Raw genomic sequence first — 18,890 nt, 5'->3', positions numbered from 1 at the left:
TCCCTTTCCCCCCCCCTCCTTTTCATCCCCCCCCTCTCCCTCTCTCCCCCTCCATCTCCTCCTCCTCCTCCCCCTCCCCTCCCTCTCTCCCTCCTCTTCCACCTCCTCCTCATCTTCCTCCTTGTCCTCCTCCTCACCCTCCTCCTTCCTCTCTTTCCCCTCCTTGAGACAGGGCTTCCCTGTAGCCCCAGCTGCCCTGGAATTCTCTACATAGACCAGGCTGGCCTTGATCTCACAGAAATCCACCTTCTTCTCCACCCTCCCCATGCTGGGATTAAAGGCATGTGCTACCATACCTAGCTATTATGTGATTCCTTGGTTCATTTTATTATTTTTATTTTTCCTGGCTTGCTGAGTGGGTGTTGACTTTACGGTCCCCACACTGCATGGTTCTATAAATGAATTTCACTTGCCTCAGTTTAATTCAGTAACACACGTAGCTTGACAGCACAGTCCACCTTTCATCGCTGGCATTTTAGCAGTACTGCATAAATTAGAAGTGTGACTGCTGGCTCTTCAGTCCACATGTCACTGAACAAATAAAGATGCCAATCGTGACCGGTGCAGTCGCACACACCTCTCTAAGCTTGTTGGTATGTGTTGCTCAGTTTATTATTCGTTCGGGAATTTGTGCTCAAAACAGAAGCAGCAGTTCTCTCCTGCCTCCAGACTGGCTTCACCTCATACCTGAACGAAGAACATCACATTCACCCATCTCTGAGGGGAGTGCAGGGGCCTGCTTAGAAACCTGGGTGCTGTAGTTACCGGAAAGTCCCTGTACTGCTCCCGAATCCAGGGAAAGAGAAGGAGCTCTACTGGGGAGGAGGGACTTCCTGGGCTCAGCTTCGCTGGAACTGTGAGGTTGTGTACAAGGCAAGGGGAGCTCTACCAAGGAGCAGGCCAGAGGGCTGGCTCTCTTGCACCTCTTCATTTCATACGGCAAATGGGCATCACTGGCCCTTAGTGTGGACCTGGTTCCGGACCTGGCTACACATAGTGATGGTCTCATCTTCCTTTCTAAAAAGTACTTTTTAAATGTGTTTAATGTGTTCCTTTCCTCTGCTCTCATAATGTTAGTTCATTGAATGAGGGGAGGGGAGAGATAGATAGATAGATAGAGAGAGAGAGAGAGAGAGAGAGAGAGAGAGCAAGAGAGGGAGAGAGAGAACACAATAAGATGAAGGAAGTCTTTGGTAACATGGGAATTTGAACAGATGAGAAAATCATTTCATTCACTTAAGGCTGACCAAAATGGGAGCAGAAAGCACGGGGCAGGCTAATTTGTACTCGGTGCCTAAGGAAAGCTTTGCTTTGCATTATCTGTAATTTATTCCAAAACACCCCAGCTTAGGGATCTGCACGTTTTGTTACCTGAAGCTAAAACTTAAGGGGCAGGTTACTACGATGTGAGAGGCAGTAGGCTAAACTGCCCCACAGAAGGCTGTGTTCATTTACCCCTGACCAGGACCTTGTTTAGAAATAATGTGCTTTCAGATATAGTTAAGAATATTGAAACGGGATCATCTTGCATTGAGGAGTGGGCCCTTGTGGTCTGAGTGTGAGATGCCCCTCATAGAGTCATGTGTTTGAACACTTGGTCCCCGACTAGTATTTGGGAACATTGTTTAGGAAAGCCATTAAACATTTAGGAGGTGGAGAGAGTGGTCACTAAGGGTTGGCCTTGAGGTTTTACAGCCTAGCCCACTTTCTGTTGACTGTCTGCTTCCGTCTGACTGCAGGCACACTGTGACCAGAAGCCTCACTCACCGGCCATCATGCCTTCCCCACCATGGTGGACTGTATCCCCTCACGCTGGATCAAACAGACCCTTCCCCCATTGAGTTGCTTCTTGTCAGGTATTTGGTTCCAGCAATGAGAGATGCACATATGACCCTGACAGAATGTGTGAATTGCAGAAGAGCCACAAGTCTTATGAGGGAGAGTCATAAATCCCTTAACGTGGCCAACTGGCCCTTAATCGGTAGGCTGGCCTTGCTCAAGCCTTATGAACTGGGCACTCCCTGGACTGAAGAAGACTGTTTATGGAGTCAACCTGTCTCCTTTAGTACCCTTTCTTATCTGCCTGAGAAAATAATTTTGGGAGAGACCCTCAGGACATCAGACCCTGGCACCGAGCAAATTCCTACAGCTGTGTTCAAAAGAGTTCCTATGTAAGTCCAAACTGCCCCTCCCTTCCATGCGGATGACTTCTGTGCGAGGAAAGCCTTCTGTCCTCCGCTGTGTTCTCTCAATAAATGGACACATTCCTTGCCTGTGGCAGGTCTGGCTCTGGCTCTTATTTCTGAACTTTTAACTCCTTCCTTTTCTGCCCTCCTAACCCTAACAGGTCCCACATCCAGTGATGGACACCCTCACCAGGGAGAGGAGAATGTCCATCCAGGCAGCAATTGGAATTTTGCAGCTATAAGCCAAGAAATGCCAAGGCTTACCAGTAGCCATTAGAAGCCAGGGCAGAGACATAGGAATGATTCTCCTTAAAATCCTCCAGATGGAGCCAATCCCACTGTCACTGAAGGAATGCATGTCTGTAATTTTAAGCTACACAGTTTGTGGTGATTTGTTACCACAGAACTGGAAAACTGACATGTAGAATTTCCTAATAAGGAATAGCCTGTCCAGAAAAGGCCCACTTCAGATTCTCAGGCAACTCACTTTCAGTCCCAATGGAAGGTTGATAATTAGAAATAAAGAAAGAGATGATCGAGATAAGGTGCTTCTGATGCGTGTGTGAATGGAGCGGCACTCTGCTAGGAGACTGAGTCTCCTGTGGCCCCATGGTGGTATTCCTGCCGAGCTCTGTGTCCAGCAGCTAAGGAACATGGAGACAGTTGCATCATTAGTGGGTGTGACTCCTGGTTTTTATGTCGGAAGGGATGTAGGGAAGAATCCTGTCAACGGGACAGACTGGAAACCCTGTGGAAGGACTTGTAAGGTACTGAGCAGCTTGGGCTGGTGATGCTGACGAGAGCGGCTGAATGCTTAGGTTTGGAATTCATGGAGAGAGCCCTGGCCTGTGCATGTAAGTCATATGTCATCTGCCATGGATGCTGTTTGGCTGCCTGCCAAGTTCAGAGTGACATTGCTTGTGACCACATGCAGGGTTGGCAGTCCTAAGATGTGCCTTACATATGAAAGGCGATTATAATTTTTCTTGACTGCATGTAGAAATCACAATGTGGATATTGACTAAACAAGGTTAATGTTCATACTTTGTAGCTTCTGGAGTGTTTGCAGCTGTACCTATGGCTCACAGTTCTGCCTTGTATTATATTTCTATTGGACACTTTGGGTTTTTTGTTGCTGTTATTTTTGTTTGGGGAATTTTTGTTTTTTTTGAGACAGGATCTCCTGTAGCCCCAGCTGACCTGGAACTCACTATGGAGGCCAGGCTGGCTTCAAACTCACAGAGCTCTGCCTGCTTCACCTCCTAATTGCTGGGATTAAAGGCCTGCACCACCATGCCTAGCTTATTGGACACATTGGAAATCAAGAACTTATACTCAAATGGTAAATTCTATAAAGGAAGTTTGATCATAGCTGGAGGAAAGATCTGCAGTCATCCATCCATCCATCCATCCATCCATCCATCCATCATCTAACTTGTACTTAAAATATGCAAAAAATACTTGAACATCGCCAACATGAACATAACCATCCAGTTAAAGAACAGGTCAAAGATCCTGGCAGACACCTCAGCAGAAGGATATAATTACTGATGACAAAATGTGCTTTACACCATTTGCTATTAGGGATGTGCAAATAAAAACCAGGGTACTGCTCACTATTAAATGACCAACATCAAAACACGCTAACAGAATGCTGACACAAATGGGAAGCTGGAGGAATCTAGTGCCCGTGTACCAGAGCACACCACTCTGGAAGACATTTCGGCAGTTTCTTAGTCTTACGGCACTACCGTGCGACCCAGGTACCATGATTTGGGAACATATTTACCCAAAAGCCCACACACAGACAGTAATGACTCACAATGACTAAGTAGAAGCAACCACTGTTCCCTTAATATGTCCACAAAAGGAATACTATTCAGTGATAAAAAGAGTCGGCAGCTGCTGCACGTAGCGAAGTAAGTGAATTTAAATGCATGCTTCCAGGGAAAAGAACCAGCCTGGAAAAGTCCTGACCTGTTCAAGAAACAGGATGTTGGGGCTGGAGAGATGCTCAGCAGTTAAGAGCACTGGCTGTTCTTGCCGAGGACCTGGGTTCGTCTCCCAGCACCTACATGGTGGCTGGGCAGAGGCAGGCAGATCTCTATCATTTCAAGTCCAACTGGTCTACATAGTGCCAGGCTAGCCAGGGTTACACAGTGAAACCCTGTCTCATAAAAAAAAATAATAATGAAAGGATTTGAAAACTTGTTTTTGGAGAGCACAGCTACTTGAGTTAAGTGGCAAACATCTCAGTATTCTTTCTCAAGTGTCTCCTAGCCAGGACTTTCCAAGAACTGTAAGACATTCTGAAGTTTGTAACTGTACCAGGTAAGTCCATCTGATTACTCTCCAAACTGGGTGAATGAGAGCAAGAGATTAAGGGGGCAAGTTCCCTCCACTGTCTGCTATTGGAAACCTTAAACCAGGAGCCCGTCTTGCTGAAAAGCCACAGTGGGGGGCCATAACAGAATTCAAAGATACGAAATGTGTAGCAGGTTTGGGGAATTTTCAAAAATTGTTTTTATTATCACACAAATTAAGAAATACATCTTACTATATGACCAAGTCCCCAAAATACATGTATATAAGTAGGAGGTTTTTTAAAAAAAAGCCAAGATGATATCCTGTAGTGGAAGGATTCCAAGATTATTCTAAATTGTTCCATTTGGGCCTACTGCTCTCTTGTGTAACATCTTGCTTCTTTATTTTTAAAAATATATTGCCAGGCATGATGGCACATGCCTTTAATCCCAGCACTTGGGAGGCAGAGGCAGGCAGATCTCTGTGAGTTCAAGGCCAGCCTGGTCTACATAGTGAGTTCCAGGACAGCTGGGGCTACAGGGAGACCTTGTCTCAAAAAGACCAAAATATATATATATATATATATATTTAAAAATATTTTATTTATTGTTTCTAGTTTATGTGTATGAATGTATGTACATGTATGCATGTGCACCTGTATTGTGCAGTGCCCGTGGAGGTCAGAAGATGGTGCTAGATCCCCTGGAACTGGAGTTACAGACGGTTCATAGCCACCATTTGGGTGCTGCGAATCGAACCTGGGTTCTCTGCAGAGCAGCCAGTGCTCTTAAGTGCTGAGCCACCTCTCCAGCCCAACATCCTCTTTCTTGAACAGGTCAGGACTTGTTTGGTGCACAGCTGGGATGCTGAGAGTAGAAAATTGGGCAGTCTGCTCAGCACAACCGTTTAGCCAGTAAAGGGACTTGCTCTCCAAGTGCCACAGATTGGCTCAAAGCATGGGTGCGCAACACAAGCTAAGCCCCAAGGTGGCTCTAGAGGATTTCAGATGTGGAGACAGAGGGGCACATTTTTGTTTTTCAGGGCAATTTGAAGACTAGAAAATTAATGCCAAGTGGCCAGTGGCTGTACTCTTTCTCTTGAAGTAAATTAAAATGAAAGTAACATCAGAAATAAGAAATTTTCTGGTTGTTGGAGCAGAGTGGAGATGTGCCTGGGACTCTAATTCCTCTGAAGATGCTTCCAGTCCCATCATCCTTCCGCTGTGTTGTAAGAGCTGTCTCAAGAAAAGTAGCCTTCTGGGGCATTTGTAACCCACACTTACACCTGAATGAACAGCCCGACTCTTAGCACACTCTTAGTACTCATTTTAAAGCCAAGCTGGGCCCCAGCTCTGAGAGCTTGTTCCTTCAGATTCTCACAGAACTGTACTCGCCAGCCCGGCCTCCATCACCCTTTTATTCAAACAGCATCTCCAGCATGAAGCCAGGCTCCACCCCATCTCATCAGAGATCTTGCCCTTTGATCCCTAGGCCTAAAATATCACGCACACAATTTCAGACTTCTCAATTCTCATTTTTTTCAATGAGAAAAAAACACAGCTTTCAGCAATTTGATATGTTAATCAAGTGCATCTACATTCATTCACTAGCTTGGATGGAAGGCAAGATAGGGTCCTGAGGGACTGAGGTCAGGTGCCCAGGCCGCAAGAGGAGCAGATGGCTCACATTATAAACAGTAACTTTTTGGTTGAAGGTTAGGTCAAAGTCATTATAATCCACATCCTGTCCATATCATAAAGTTTCCAAGGAGTTTTCAAGGCTCTGTTGGTGGGAACGTCTTTCCTTTGTATCTCTAGCTCTCTGACACATCCAAGTGTCAATGCAAAAGCACAACTCTCACCTAAAAGGCGATTAAGAGATGGTTTATTCTGGAGCCAAATATGAGTGACCATGGCCAGGAACACAGATCCAGGTTTCCCCGAATTCCATGTTCCAGTGTGGAAGCAGTTCGATGAAGTTTTTATAGTAACAGAACAAAGAAAAGTTACAAATCGAGACACTTTTCAAATACATTGAGGGGAGGTTCTCCTGTAGGTCCCAGATGCTATCTGAAGGCCTCCTTGGCCTTTTCATTGGTGGGAGGAACTGTTTCTTTGTTAAGCTAATACATTTTATTAGTCACAAGATGTTAAAGTCAGAAACAGAGATAGGTAAGGATGGCTATTTTGGGCTAAATGTGGCCCAAGATAAATTGTAAAGAGGCTCTGGATCTGCGACACCCAAACTCCCCACAGTTATTGAAGTGCTGATCCTGGGTCAGCTTTGTAGGCGGGGTCAGTCCAAGATGCAGGGTTTTTCTGGGAACTTTTCCTTCACAGAAGTAGCAACTTTGTGTTAGGGTTCAGACAGCCCTGCCCTCTCACCAACAGGATCCCAAGGACTTCTCATGCTCCTGAGAAAAGGGAACCTAGCTGATAAGCACCTTGGTCTTTGAAGTCAAGAGAAGCAGACTTTTCTCCACTGTTTGGCCAACACAGCAGGCTTCCCCTTTGATCTCCAAAGAGGACAGGTTTTAACAGTCCTGCTCTCCCACTCCCCCGCCCCCAACTTTAAAAAATGTACATCTTCCCACCTTCTGCAGGGAGAAGAAGCCTCCCTTTTAAAAAGACCCCAGCTCAAGACCCAGGCAAATATTTTCCCGGCCTGGAAGGGAATCTGTCCCACGTGTTCCTTTGCTAATAAACCCTATTTTGATGGAGTTTTAGCTGTGCCTCGGTGCCTTATCCTCCATTCGCTCGTTCTCCGCCAACTTCTTACCTATCACTTTGAACTTGGTAAGATGAAAACCCTACCCAAGACTGTGGTCAGTCGATCTTTCTGCTCTGCCTTGCTCTTAACTAAGGTGGATCGCAGGGACTAAGAGAGTTTAAGTCAGCAGATGGTGGCCAGAAGGCAATTAGAGGATAACCTTAAAGTCAAACAAGAAGGTATAGTTGATCCTCTGGGATCGTGGATCATCCTGATTTGTTTGTGTGGGGTCCAACCCAACCCTCCCTTCTGTTGTTAAGAATCTGCGGGAGCATCTGGATGCACAGACCGTTAGTTCCTGCTGTGTCATGACTCTTCTGAAACCCTAAAATATATCTGAACTGGACCATATTTAAGTATGTTTGCCTTCAAGAGCTCTACCAGTAGGACTAAAACCAACACCCTGCTTTCTTTCCCACCTTGAATTGTACTTTCTTATATGGTTTACCTAAACTCACCAGTGCTAATCAACTAGTCATATGTGATATTATGTGATGTGTGTCGTACAACCATCATGGTAATGTGAGCTGAGCCTGCAGCCTTTGCCGAAATGTAGCAAAATTAGGGATTTACCAAACCACTCTTCCCTACTGACCCTCAGAGAATCTGAGTACTGTGTTACGTCAGAGGCCTCGTCCCTAACTCCTTTCTTCAAAACTAGACTGAGGTAATTCAAGACAACTTGAAGCTATTCTCATTACTGGCCAAGATGGAGAAGTCTAAACAGAATAAATTAAATCTACAAGTGAAGACGCTCTCCATTAGCCAGCATTTGGTGTTTGCTGTCTATGTTCGTAAGAAGTTTAAATCAATGAGTCTCTCAGAATGTGGATGGTATGGGAAGGGGCCCCTGCTGTGTGGGGCTCTAAACAACTTAGACAGGAAAGGGCTTATTGCCTCTTATACCACCAAGTGACAGTCCATCACTGTGGGAGGTCAGGGCAGGAACTCAAGGCAGGAACCTAGGTCAGGAGCTAAAGCAGAGACCACAGAGGAGCGCTGCTCACTGGCTTGCTCCCCATGGCTTGCTCAGCTACCCTCCTTATACTGCCCAGGCCTACCTGCCCAAGGGTGTCACCACCCACAGTGGGCTGGGCCATCCCTCATCAATCAGCAATTAAGAAAATACCTCCTAGACATGGCCACGTGACAATCTGAGGGAGGAAATTCAATCGAGGTTCCCTCTGCCCAGGTACGTCAGGTTGAGCCAACTAGCACAGTGACGCAGCTGCAGTTACCACCTTATGAATAGGCCCCCGTGTGAAGGAAATGTTATTTCAAAGTTCAAAAACAATGACGGTGATCAGGAGAGATGACTCAGCAGTTAAGAGACTGGCTGCTCTTGCAGAGGAGCCGGATTCAGTTCCCAGCACCTACAAGGTGGCTAACAACCATCCATAATTCCAGTTCCAGGGGATATGATGCCCTCTTCTGGGCTCTGCAGGCATTGCACAACACAGGTGCACTTACATACATGCAGACAAAACACTCATACACTTAAAACAAGTGAAACCAATTATCTACCTCAGCTGCTCATTCACTGATTTCTGATGTACTTTCATTTTTTTTGATGATTTTTTTTCAAATAGCCACTATCTATCCCAGGACTGTACTCAGTTAACAGGCCTTTTTGTGACCATGACAAAATGAGTGCTGTTATAGTCTGAGAACTGCCAAGAATTCAGCCACGAGGTTGAAGTTGAGGTAGGAGGGATTTTATTAACAGCCGGGCTGTCCCTGCACTCCAGGAGTGAATACAGAGAGGAGCCCCAAAGGGAGTCTGCAAGGACTTTTTTTTACATACTCAGATATTTCTCAGAAGTGGGAATGCAGGGGGCCAATCATCGTGGTTCAAACTCAAGCACATATTTGCATAAGTCAGTAAAAGTTTAAAATTATTATCCACCCCCCAGATCAAGCAAGTGTGGACAGAAGCAGAAATGGCGTTAGGCAGTTTATCTTGGCCGGATATGTGGCAGCTTCTAAGAACTTCTGGTCCCTATAGGGTGTAGGCAATTTTGAGGAAACTGGAAGATACCTAGGCCAGGTCACATAGGATGGTAAGATGGATGTCTTTTAGTCAGGGGCCGGCTACAAGTGCCGAAGGAAGGAAGGATTTGCTTGGTTCACAGTGCGTGTTCAGCTGGCGCCTTGGTTTCCGGGCCTGGGGTAAGGAAGAACCTCAGGGAAGAAGGCTGTGGTCGAGCAGAGCTGTTCCCCTCATGACATCCAGGAAGCAAGAGAGGAAGGGGCCTGGAACAGGAAGCAGTTTCCAAGAACATGGCTGCTACCCACCAGACCCTCACCTCCAAATCTTTCCACCACTCCAGGATAATCTATGAAGCCATAACTCCATCAGTGGGTTAGTCTGGTGGACAAGTCAGAGCCCTTAAGAGACAATCACCTCTGAGAGATTGGCTCTGTCAGCCGAGCGTCATCTCCAACAATTCCTACCAAAGCATGGCCTGCAGAGAGGAGGTGACCACTGTGCGTGCAAAGGAAGCTGCTGTTCAGCCCGACTTTGTAGCACTATGTTGGCAACAAGGTGATTTAAATGGAAGCAGATTCCATAAAAAGGATGACTCTATAAAGTTAAGGGTCTAAATCGAAAGCCAAGGATGCATTCTAGCTCAAACTGTATCTTAAAATTGTATTTCAAAAGTATTTAAGAGGTTGGTGAGATAGCTCAGTGAGTAAAGTTAGTTGCTCTTCAACCTAGAGACCTGAGTTTGATCTCTGGAACCCACATAAAGGAAAGAACCAACTTCACGATAGTGTCCTATCACAGTGTCCATAGCACAGCCCCTACCCCCCCCCCATTGTATACACACAAAAATAATAAAAAAAAATATGTAAGGGAAATTTTTCACAAAGGAGACTTTGAATTTTATGAGAGAGAGAGAGAGAGAGAGAGAGAGAGAGAGAGAGAGAGAGCCACCTCATGTGGAGGTCAGAGGACAGCTTTTAGGAGTCAGTTTTCTCCTTCCTCTGTGGGTTCTAGTCATCAAACATCAGGTCATCAGAATTGTTTGGCAGGAGCTTTTACCTGCTGAGCCATCTTGCTGGCCCTCCTCTTTATATGAAAATCTGTTGCCCATACCCAATTCAATTGATAAGCCCGGCTAACACATCCTGAGATTTCTAGTGCAAGTGCTACTGTACAAGATTGATTCAGAAGGCTTTAAAGACACACTGAGAAGCAGATTTACATGTGACTTCAGCAGACAGAGAGCACCCCTCATTAGCAGGTTCTGCAGTTCTAACAAACACTGCAAACAACTGTAATCACTCTGGTGAATGTGTTTACTGTGTCCGTAAATAAAAAATTCAACAAAGACGCCCATGTCTAAGTGAGTTAACCATGGGATTCACAACCAGGGGCGAGTGAATGAAGGAAACAGTCTAACATGCTAGTTAACAGCAGCTGTTATTTTAAAAGCCAAAATGCTCTGAAAAATATTCGATTTCTGATGACCTGTGAGCGGCTTGTTTATGTAGTCAGAGGGCTGTTCTCCAGAATGCAAACTTTCCATGACCCCAGAGCAGGGACATCCATAAAGGTGACTCAGGAAACAAGACGAGATGATAAAGTACTATTGCCTTATAAACAGTTACTAAATATGCACCAAAATGCCAGCTACAGCTGGGTGTGGTGGGACCCACTGTGACACTGCAAGTCAAGAGGTTGAGTCAGGAGGAGCATGAGTTTGAGGCTAGCCTGGACTACATAGGAAGACTTGGTGAGAAAAAGCCAGAAAGAGAGAGAGAGAGAGAGAGAGAGAGAGAGAGAGAGAGAGAGAGAGAGAACTCACTGTCCTCCAGGAGCTTCCCACCACAGAGCCATCTGACAGTGGGCTTTGGGGAGATGCTCCCAGCACCTGGGCACTGCTAATCGCCCTGCCTTGCTGAGACCAAGTGAGATGCTCAGGGTGTGCATCCACATTCTGGAGATGACTCATGCCTTGCTGGAGTCTGCCTAGGGAGCACTCTACATCCAGAAGTAAGCACTGGTAGAGCACTGTTAAATTCTGTTAAGTTGCCGTCAAGGTTGATAATAAGCCTTCATTGTCGGCAACACTTGTAACACCTTTTTTCCTTTATACAGACTATGATGTTGCAGGTCAGGGATCTTTGGCTCCCCAAGCTTTCAGATCATTCCCCCGTGCCTTGGCTTCTTTGAACACCCACAAATGACATCCCAGAAGGACCACAGCCACCATAGCCCTTGCTGCTGAGGCGCATGTCCCTTTCCTTCCCACAGTGTCTCCTGGTGTCTTCATCCTGCTGATAGGTAACAATTTGGCGGAGAGTGAGAGAATGGAGGATGAGGCACCGAGGCACAGATAGAACTCTCAGCGGGACAGAGCTTTATTTCTCACAGGACACGTTTCCCTCGGGGAAGGGAAAATGTCAGCCCAGGAGTTGTGATCTGGGACTTATGTATGGGGCCTTCAGGGTGCAGAACGGGGGGGTGGGAGTTTGGGGGAAAAAAATCAAGTGTTGGGGGGGGAAGCAGGAAAAGCAGGGCTTGTAAACCTGGCTCCGTCCAGTCTGCCAGCCAGGATCTGGGTCAGGAAGTGTTTACTTTTTTCCTCTTAAGATAAGGGAAAAGCTGCTGTGCTAAACAGCTCCTAAAATCTCTGGTTAACAGGTAGAATCTGCTTATCTTGTCTTTGGAGATCAGAGGAAAGGCAGGCTGCTTCTTAGAAGAATCTGTTTCCCTTGACTTCAAAGACCAAGGTGCTTATCAGCTCAGTTCCCTTTTTCAGGCTTCAAAAGTCCGTATGTCCCTGTTGGGGAGCAGGAGAAGCTGCTGCTGTTTGGAACCCTAATACCTGCACTCCCGCTGGGTAAGATGAAGTTATTAAAGAGCCCACGTTCATTTCCACGGAGCAAGAAGCTAGTGGCCACAAAATGGAGACACAGCAACGTCTCAGAGCTCCTGACATCGCCATCACAGTCCATCCCTGCAGTTCTCACCCGTGCTGGCGATGATGTGCACGGCCGAGATGAGCTGCCCTCAGCTCAAGCCTCTTCTCACTTTCTAAAGTTGCCAGAACTGAACATTAATCCTGCAGTGTTGCCTTCCAAGGCCGTGCTACACTGCAGGAACAAAAGTGGTGGCTTGATGTGTTTCTCAAAGGAAACGGTCCTCAGCCAGGCCCTGAGATTTGGTGGAACATGCTGGACATCTGGTTTGTGATTGTGCTGTGGAGAGCAGTGGTCCAGCAAGGCAGGCAGAGGTCTACCTTGAACCTTGGTCAACTGTGAACTACAAAGTATTTCCTTCCAATTATATTTACCCATCTAGTTGGGACTGCCTATAAATTTCCATGGTTTTAATTGACAAAAAACAAAAAATTTCACAGGAGAAATTTTTATGGTCCTTGGAAGATTCAATGAACCAACATATGTAAAATACTTTGAAATAGCCTGTTCTTTGTTGAAAACCACATTAGTGCTATCATTATCATGTCCACTTTACACACAATAACAGCCACATACACAGGTTAGCTGCACTCCGCAAGTACAGCCACAGGTAAAATTCAGCATGTTGAGTTACTGGGTCAAAGTGCTCTGGAGTTTTGAATGTAATAGACTTGGCCAAGTTGTTCTTTATAGGATTATAACAGTTTTAAAACTCCTTAGCTTAGTCATCCGTGGTTATTATGACAAAACACCAGAGACTGGGTGGTTTGAACTATGGGAATCTATTTTCTTCACAGATCTGAGGCTGGAAATGCCAAGGCCAAAGATCAAAGTGTGGCCTGGTTCAGGTTGGGGTGTCTGCTTCCTGGCTTGCAGACAACTGTCTTCTAGCTGTGTTCTCACAGGGTGGGGCTGGAGAGAAAGAGAGGAAGGGACGCTGAGCATGACTTCTGTCCTTCTAATGAGGACATTAATACGCATTTGGGGATTCACTCTTGTGCCCTCATCCATGTCTAGTTATGCTGACAGGCCTCCAAATGCCATCACATGGGAGGTGAGGGCTTGATGTGAACTCCGGGGACACAGGCATTCAGTTTCTAGCATTCTTCAAGTGCTTCTGAATACTTACTTTCCCTAATTTCTAACAAAATATATTTTATCCAACTTTTGAACAGTACAATTCCAGTGGTAAAAATCATCTCATAGTTTTATCTTTTCTCTCATTATCTATTGGGTTAGCATATTTTTCCTCTTTCCCCCTGTGATTATGTTATTCGAGAAATTAGTTCTTTGTGGTATATTATGGTACTAGTTTATATTTTTCTTTTGAGATTTTTTAAAACTATTTTTACTTATTATTTTTAGTGTATGCATGTATTGCCTGCATGTAGGTAAGTGCATCCGTGTAGTGCAATGCCTGTGGAGGACAGAAGAGGCTGTTGGATCCCCTGGAACTGGAGTTATGGACAATTGTTAGCTGCCATATGGGTGCTGGGATTCAAACCCAGGTCTTCTGAAAGAACAGTCAGTGTTCTTAACTGCTGAGCCATCTCTCCAGCCCCTTGAGTTTTTTTTCAAACCAGAAAGCTATTTCTCAATATCAATTGGTAGGATTTATTAGTCTTATCACAGGTTCCGAGTTTCTGTAGTATAGACAGAAAGTATTTCTAGCCTTAGAAGAATTCACTTTTCACTGATGCACCCTTTTCATCACACACTCTTATGCAGCTGGGGATTAAGCCCAGGACTTAGCACATGCTAGGCAAGCACTCTGCCCCTGGCCTGTACTCCCAGCTCTTGCTTTATTGAGTTTCTTACTGTGTAGCCCAGGCTAATTTCTAACTCAAGATCCCCATGCTTCTGTATCCTGGGGGCTGGATTATAGGCATTCACAATACTTGGCTGTTTCTCTCTCTCTCTCTCTCTCTCTCTCTCTCTCTCTCCTCACACAACATGTGTGTCTCTCTCTCTCTCTCTCTCTCTCTCTCTCTCTCTCTCTCTCTCTCTCTCCAGTTGCTCAAGTGCTTCTTATGAGACTGATTTGAAAGACTCACCTCTCCCTGTATTAATGGGACAGGAAGTAAGCATTACTAGAGCACTGTAAAATACTCTTAAATCGCTGTTAATAACAAACCTCTCCTATAAGTATTCCTTGTAATATTCATTTTTTTTTCCTTTAAATAAGCTAAGGTATTGAGGGCAAGGGCCACTTGGCACCCTAACTCACAGGTTTCAGCCCGTTCCCTGGTGCACTGATAGAAGGGTTATCAGCCCAGCTGAAAGTGGTCCCCCGTCTGCAGCCACCCCAGTGCTTTGGACACCCCAAGGACCCCTCCAGAAAACACAGCAATCACAGCTGTTTGCTGCTGAAACAGAACCCGGCCCTTCCCTAGCTATGGGCGTTTGAAACAGCTTGCACTGGACTCCGGCTCTCGTGGGAACAGCCTGGGTCTTCCTGTGCGTGAAGCACCACCGGGGACAACTCGGACACCTCCACCGGGGACGACTCGACACTCCCGCCACCCCTTTTCTGGCTGCATAAATGGCTGTTTGGTTCACTTTGTGACCCAGCTGGGAGACATCCCCTGTGCTGCCTCCGGATCGGCCGCCAGACTGATCTGTGCCTGCCTGTGTGCAGGTGAGCTGGTGCGGGAAGGAAGGACAAGAGGACGTGGGAAGCAGTGGTGGAACGCGGTGGTGGCCGCAGCAAAGGCAGCTGCGACGGCTGGACAGAGGCCTCAGAGCCAAGTGTGAGGAGCTGAGGATGAGAATCTGGTCCCTGAGTGCTACCAAAGGGTCTCAGGTGCCCTGGGCCCAGGATCTGTACAGCGTTAGTTTCTGTCAAGGCTGAGAATCCCACCTTAGGTCTGAGAGCAGCAGCAGTCAGCACTGTAGGACTGATTGTCCCAGACCGGAGACCAGGACGAGAGCTTGTCACCACCTGGGACTGCAAGCTGCTGTCCCGTCCAGGGCTGCTGGATGCTGTAATCCGAGCAAGATGTGCCATGCAGTTTTGGGTAGAATCAAGAGTCCTTTATTAGTCAGTGATCAGAGAGCGGGCTAAGGCCCAAAAGAACTCTTGACCCCAAGGGGAGGCAGAGTGGAGTTTATAAAGCCTGAAACTACAATTACATCGTGGCAGGGGCAAAGCCAATAATGGTAGTTACATCAGAACATGGGCAGGTCAGTTAACAAAGAGTTTTCAGTTAGGAAAAACAAGTTTCCCAGAATGCAAACAATGGGCTCCATGTGCAGGTGTAGCTGGGAGGGAGGAGGTGCTACCTGGACATGCTGTCTGGCTGCTTGTAAGTTTCCCAGCATTATAGAAACAATGCACTTCCCCAAACTGCCTGCATGAGACGTTCTGCCTGGCTGGCTGCAGTGGGATCGGCTGGGCAAAAACACAGGGTAAAGCCATAGTCAGCCGGAGCAAAATGGAGTTAGCTTTGCCATTTCAGTACAACAGAGAGCAGCACATTAAACCCAGAGCAGTGTGCTGAGCCCTTATGGTCTGGCTTCCTGGAGCTATTGGCTCATAGCATTCAGGGCTTGGAGCTCTAGACCTGGGCCTATCCATCTGGTTCCTAACCCTTGGGCTCTCAGGGACCAGGATAGCTGCTCTAGGACCTCTCCTGGCTTACTTGTGGCTCCCGAGTAGAGCCAAAGGGTCCCAGGAGCGCAGCAAAACAATTCTCAACAGCTTTTCTTTTCTGCCCCAGTGATGCTCAAGTCTGTCTGTTTTATCTCTTCATCTCTGTTTTCTAGGTTAGATCCACTGTCAAGCTCTTGACTCTACCATGTTCTGCTTCTGATTCCATTCAGTGGATTCATTTTGGTTATTAGATTTTCAGTTTTAAAAAACCCATTTTTCTTCAAGTCTTTTTTTTTCCCTGACAATTTCTATTTTTCCACAGCTAAGGGGTTCATAGACAACATTATAGGATGAGTTTTCACCCTTTATGTTGGGTTAACACTTTCTACTTCTCTGGGACTCTTAAGTCTTTCAGTCAGAAATTAGGGCTTTATTTATCCTGTTCTGTCCTACACTTTTGTAAGTTATCCCACATCTCAGTCAGGTTTTGGGAAGACTGGAAAAGAGGAAATAAGAGAGAGAAGGAGGGGGAAGGGAGGGAGGGAAGGGAAGGAAGGGAAGCCCCACAGTTTAGTAGTGCTCTAAATTCTACACACGTTCCAGTTCACTTGCTAGGATTCACTTTTCAGATGGTCAAACAGTAGTTCCACCCAACCTTTCCAAGTCGAGAGAGAGAGAGAGAGAGAGAGAGAGAGAGAATATATGAATGTGGGATGTGCTTATTCCAGTATTAACACAGGTAAAGTTGAAGTGGATTCAAGCAAGACCCTGTTCAGTGTCAGGACTTCCATCGCCGCGTCCTGAGTCCTCCAGTAACTGCTCTGCACAGGCTGTGCAGGCTGGTAGCTGTGTTCATATTTGAGTCTACTTTATTAGATTTATGTTTGGAACGGCTGCTTTCCTAACTTTTTCTTTCCTCCCAAGTCTCTTTGAAGTGCTATGCAAACACATTAAAGGATTCTAGACCATTATTTTCAAGTGTTTTATTTTTTGAAATTTATTAGTTTTAATATATATATTTCTATTTTATGTGTATGAGTATATTGCCTGCATGTGTGTAAGTGCACCTGTGTCACACAATGCCCACGGAAAACAGAAGAGGGTGTCAGATGCCCTGGAACTGGAGTTACTGATGGTTGTTAGCCGCCATGTGGGTGCTGGGATTCAAACCCAGATCTTCTGCAATAACAGACAGTGCTCTTAACCACTGACCATCTCTCCAGTCCTTCAAGTGTTTTGTTTTATTAACAACATCAATAAAATGGTTGTAAGTGGCTGGGGTGTTGGGCATCATGTCACAGGTGAGAGAAACTTGTGACAAGGCCATAAGGCAAGAGGGAGCTTCCAGAAGACAGGACCACTTGGAATTCAGTGAGGGAAAGAGAGTGCAGACCCACCAGAAGTTAGGAGTGAAGTTTTGGTGCAGTTGTCCAGTCTTCACCTTCAGGAGACTGAATTTGGTCTGGTTTTTTTTTTTTTTTTTTTCACTAGGCTCAGTAGAAAGGTTTTGGGAGATTTCTAAACAAGTAACATGATCATATTTACATTTCAAGTATTCAGTCTGGTATTATGGGGGAGGGAGGAAGAAAGGGAGGAAGGATATGAGAGAGAAGAAGCAGGAGGAGGAGGAGGAGGAGGAGGAGGAGGAGGTGGTCAGGAAACATTCAATGTGCCTGATGACTAGTGATTTGAAATGAGTGATTCTGCTATGTGGGGAAGGTCTGCAGTTAGCCCTGACAGCACACGCTGGAGGGATGCATACTGAGTAGTGAGGGACAGTGGAGATGGAAGACTGACTGTTTTGGCAAGCTCATCTGGGGAGAGGACTTTGCCACGGGCACAAGTGGAGGCGCCCATGGAGGGGTGAGGTTGGAAGGGATTCTGCCGTGGCGATGTTAGGATGGAGATGCTCACTGTATACTTGAGGTGAGGTGGGGGTAACAGGAGAGACACTGTTTACAGCTCTGGGAAAGGTCAGAACAGGTCCAGTGTTGGATAAAGGAGTGATGACCTGAAAGACAAGTTCAAGGACAGAGTTCTACCCTTAGAATCCAGAGAGGAGAGGAGAAGGGAGCAAAAGCCATTGAGAAGCACAAGGGACCAAAAGCGGGGCAGAGGGGACGTGGCCATGCACTCACAGGTGAGGCTGGGTGGGTGATCACTGGATCTGCCAGCAAAGGCAGGCGTGGCTGGCCCGTCGGCTGTTTAGTGACAAGCATCTCCATGAGAAAATCTGTTGGGGAACCTTGCTGCTAGGGTTGTAGTCCTCCATGTCCGGATAGCTCTAAGGGGCTAATATGGCTCTAATGGCAATATGGAAGGACTCTCCTTCTCAGCGGGGGCCTCCTGCTCTCTGCCCGACTTACCTGGAAAGTGCCGCCAAGCACGGATGCCTGACCTTATTCGGAACATGACCTTTGGCATAGTTACCTGGAGTAAAAACTACCCCCAGGTTTTTTCTATATGATAATCAGGCATTGCCCGGTAGTCAGATGATAGGAGCCCACTGCCACATGTAAATAAAGCATACTATGAGCACCTATCAGCTGAGGCTTTGGCTACTGCCTCCACGCTATATTTTCCCTAGTTCTCCCACTGAATAAACGGAGCTGTTTCACTGAGTCTGGAGCTGTTTGCATCACTGAACCTGCCTCCCCGGAAGGGCTTTCATCCGTCAGTGCTCACTGGCTGTCCTGACCCCGCTCGTCGCTTTGTCCTCGTGGAGCCGTGGCCAACGACCCACGAGGAGAGGGAGTGACCCCACAAAAATCAGATTGAAGAAACAGAACTGTGCAAGACTTTTCTGAAATGTGTCGTCACACAGGGAACAGAACCCCACTGTGTTAATTTTCACAGAAAAGTCAATGGCCTTTGTGCAAACAGAAAATCACTCTTCTACCAAAATGTTCCAAGTCTGTCCTCTGTGTGAAATCGGTTGTATTTAAACATAGGTATGATCGGAAAGGGATACAAAAGATTCAAGATCTACCCATAACTCTGAGACCCTAGGAAGGAGCATGCCATGGGAGCCAGGCAGAGGGGTTCGTGATATGCTCGGTGGTAAAGACACCTGCCCCTACACCTGATGACCTGAGTTCCAGCCACAGGACT

General features: G+C 46.4%; 1 protein-coding gene across 2 annotated transcripts in view; it reads left to right on the top strand.

The window, feature by feature from the left end:
- LOC103733126 (histone H2B type 1-A) overlaps positions 1 to 18,890 on the top strand; it is a 352,787-nt gene that overhangs the window by 3,511 nt on the left and 330,386 nt on the right. The window lies entirely within an intron of this gene.

Source organism: Nannospalax galili, unplaced genomic scaffold (assembly GCF_000622305.1).
Source record: "Nannospalax galili isolate Female #2095 unplaced genomic scaffold, S.galili_v1.0 scaffold456, whole genome shotgun sequence".
Taxonomy (NCBI): domain Eukaryota; kingdom Metazoa; phylum Chordata; class Mammalia; order Rodentia; family Spalacidae; genus Nannospalax; species Nannospalax galili.
The sequence above is the reverse complement of the archived record's forward strand: the minus strand, read 5'-3'. Positions and strand labels throughout refer to the sequence as shown.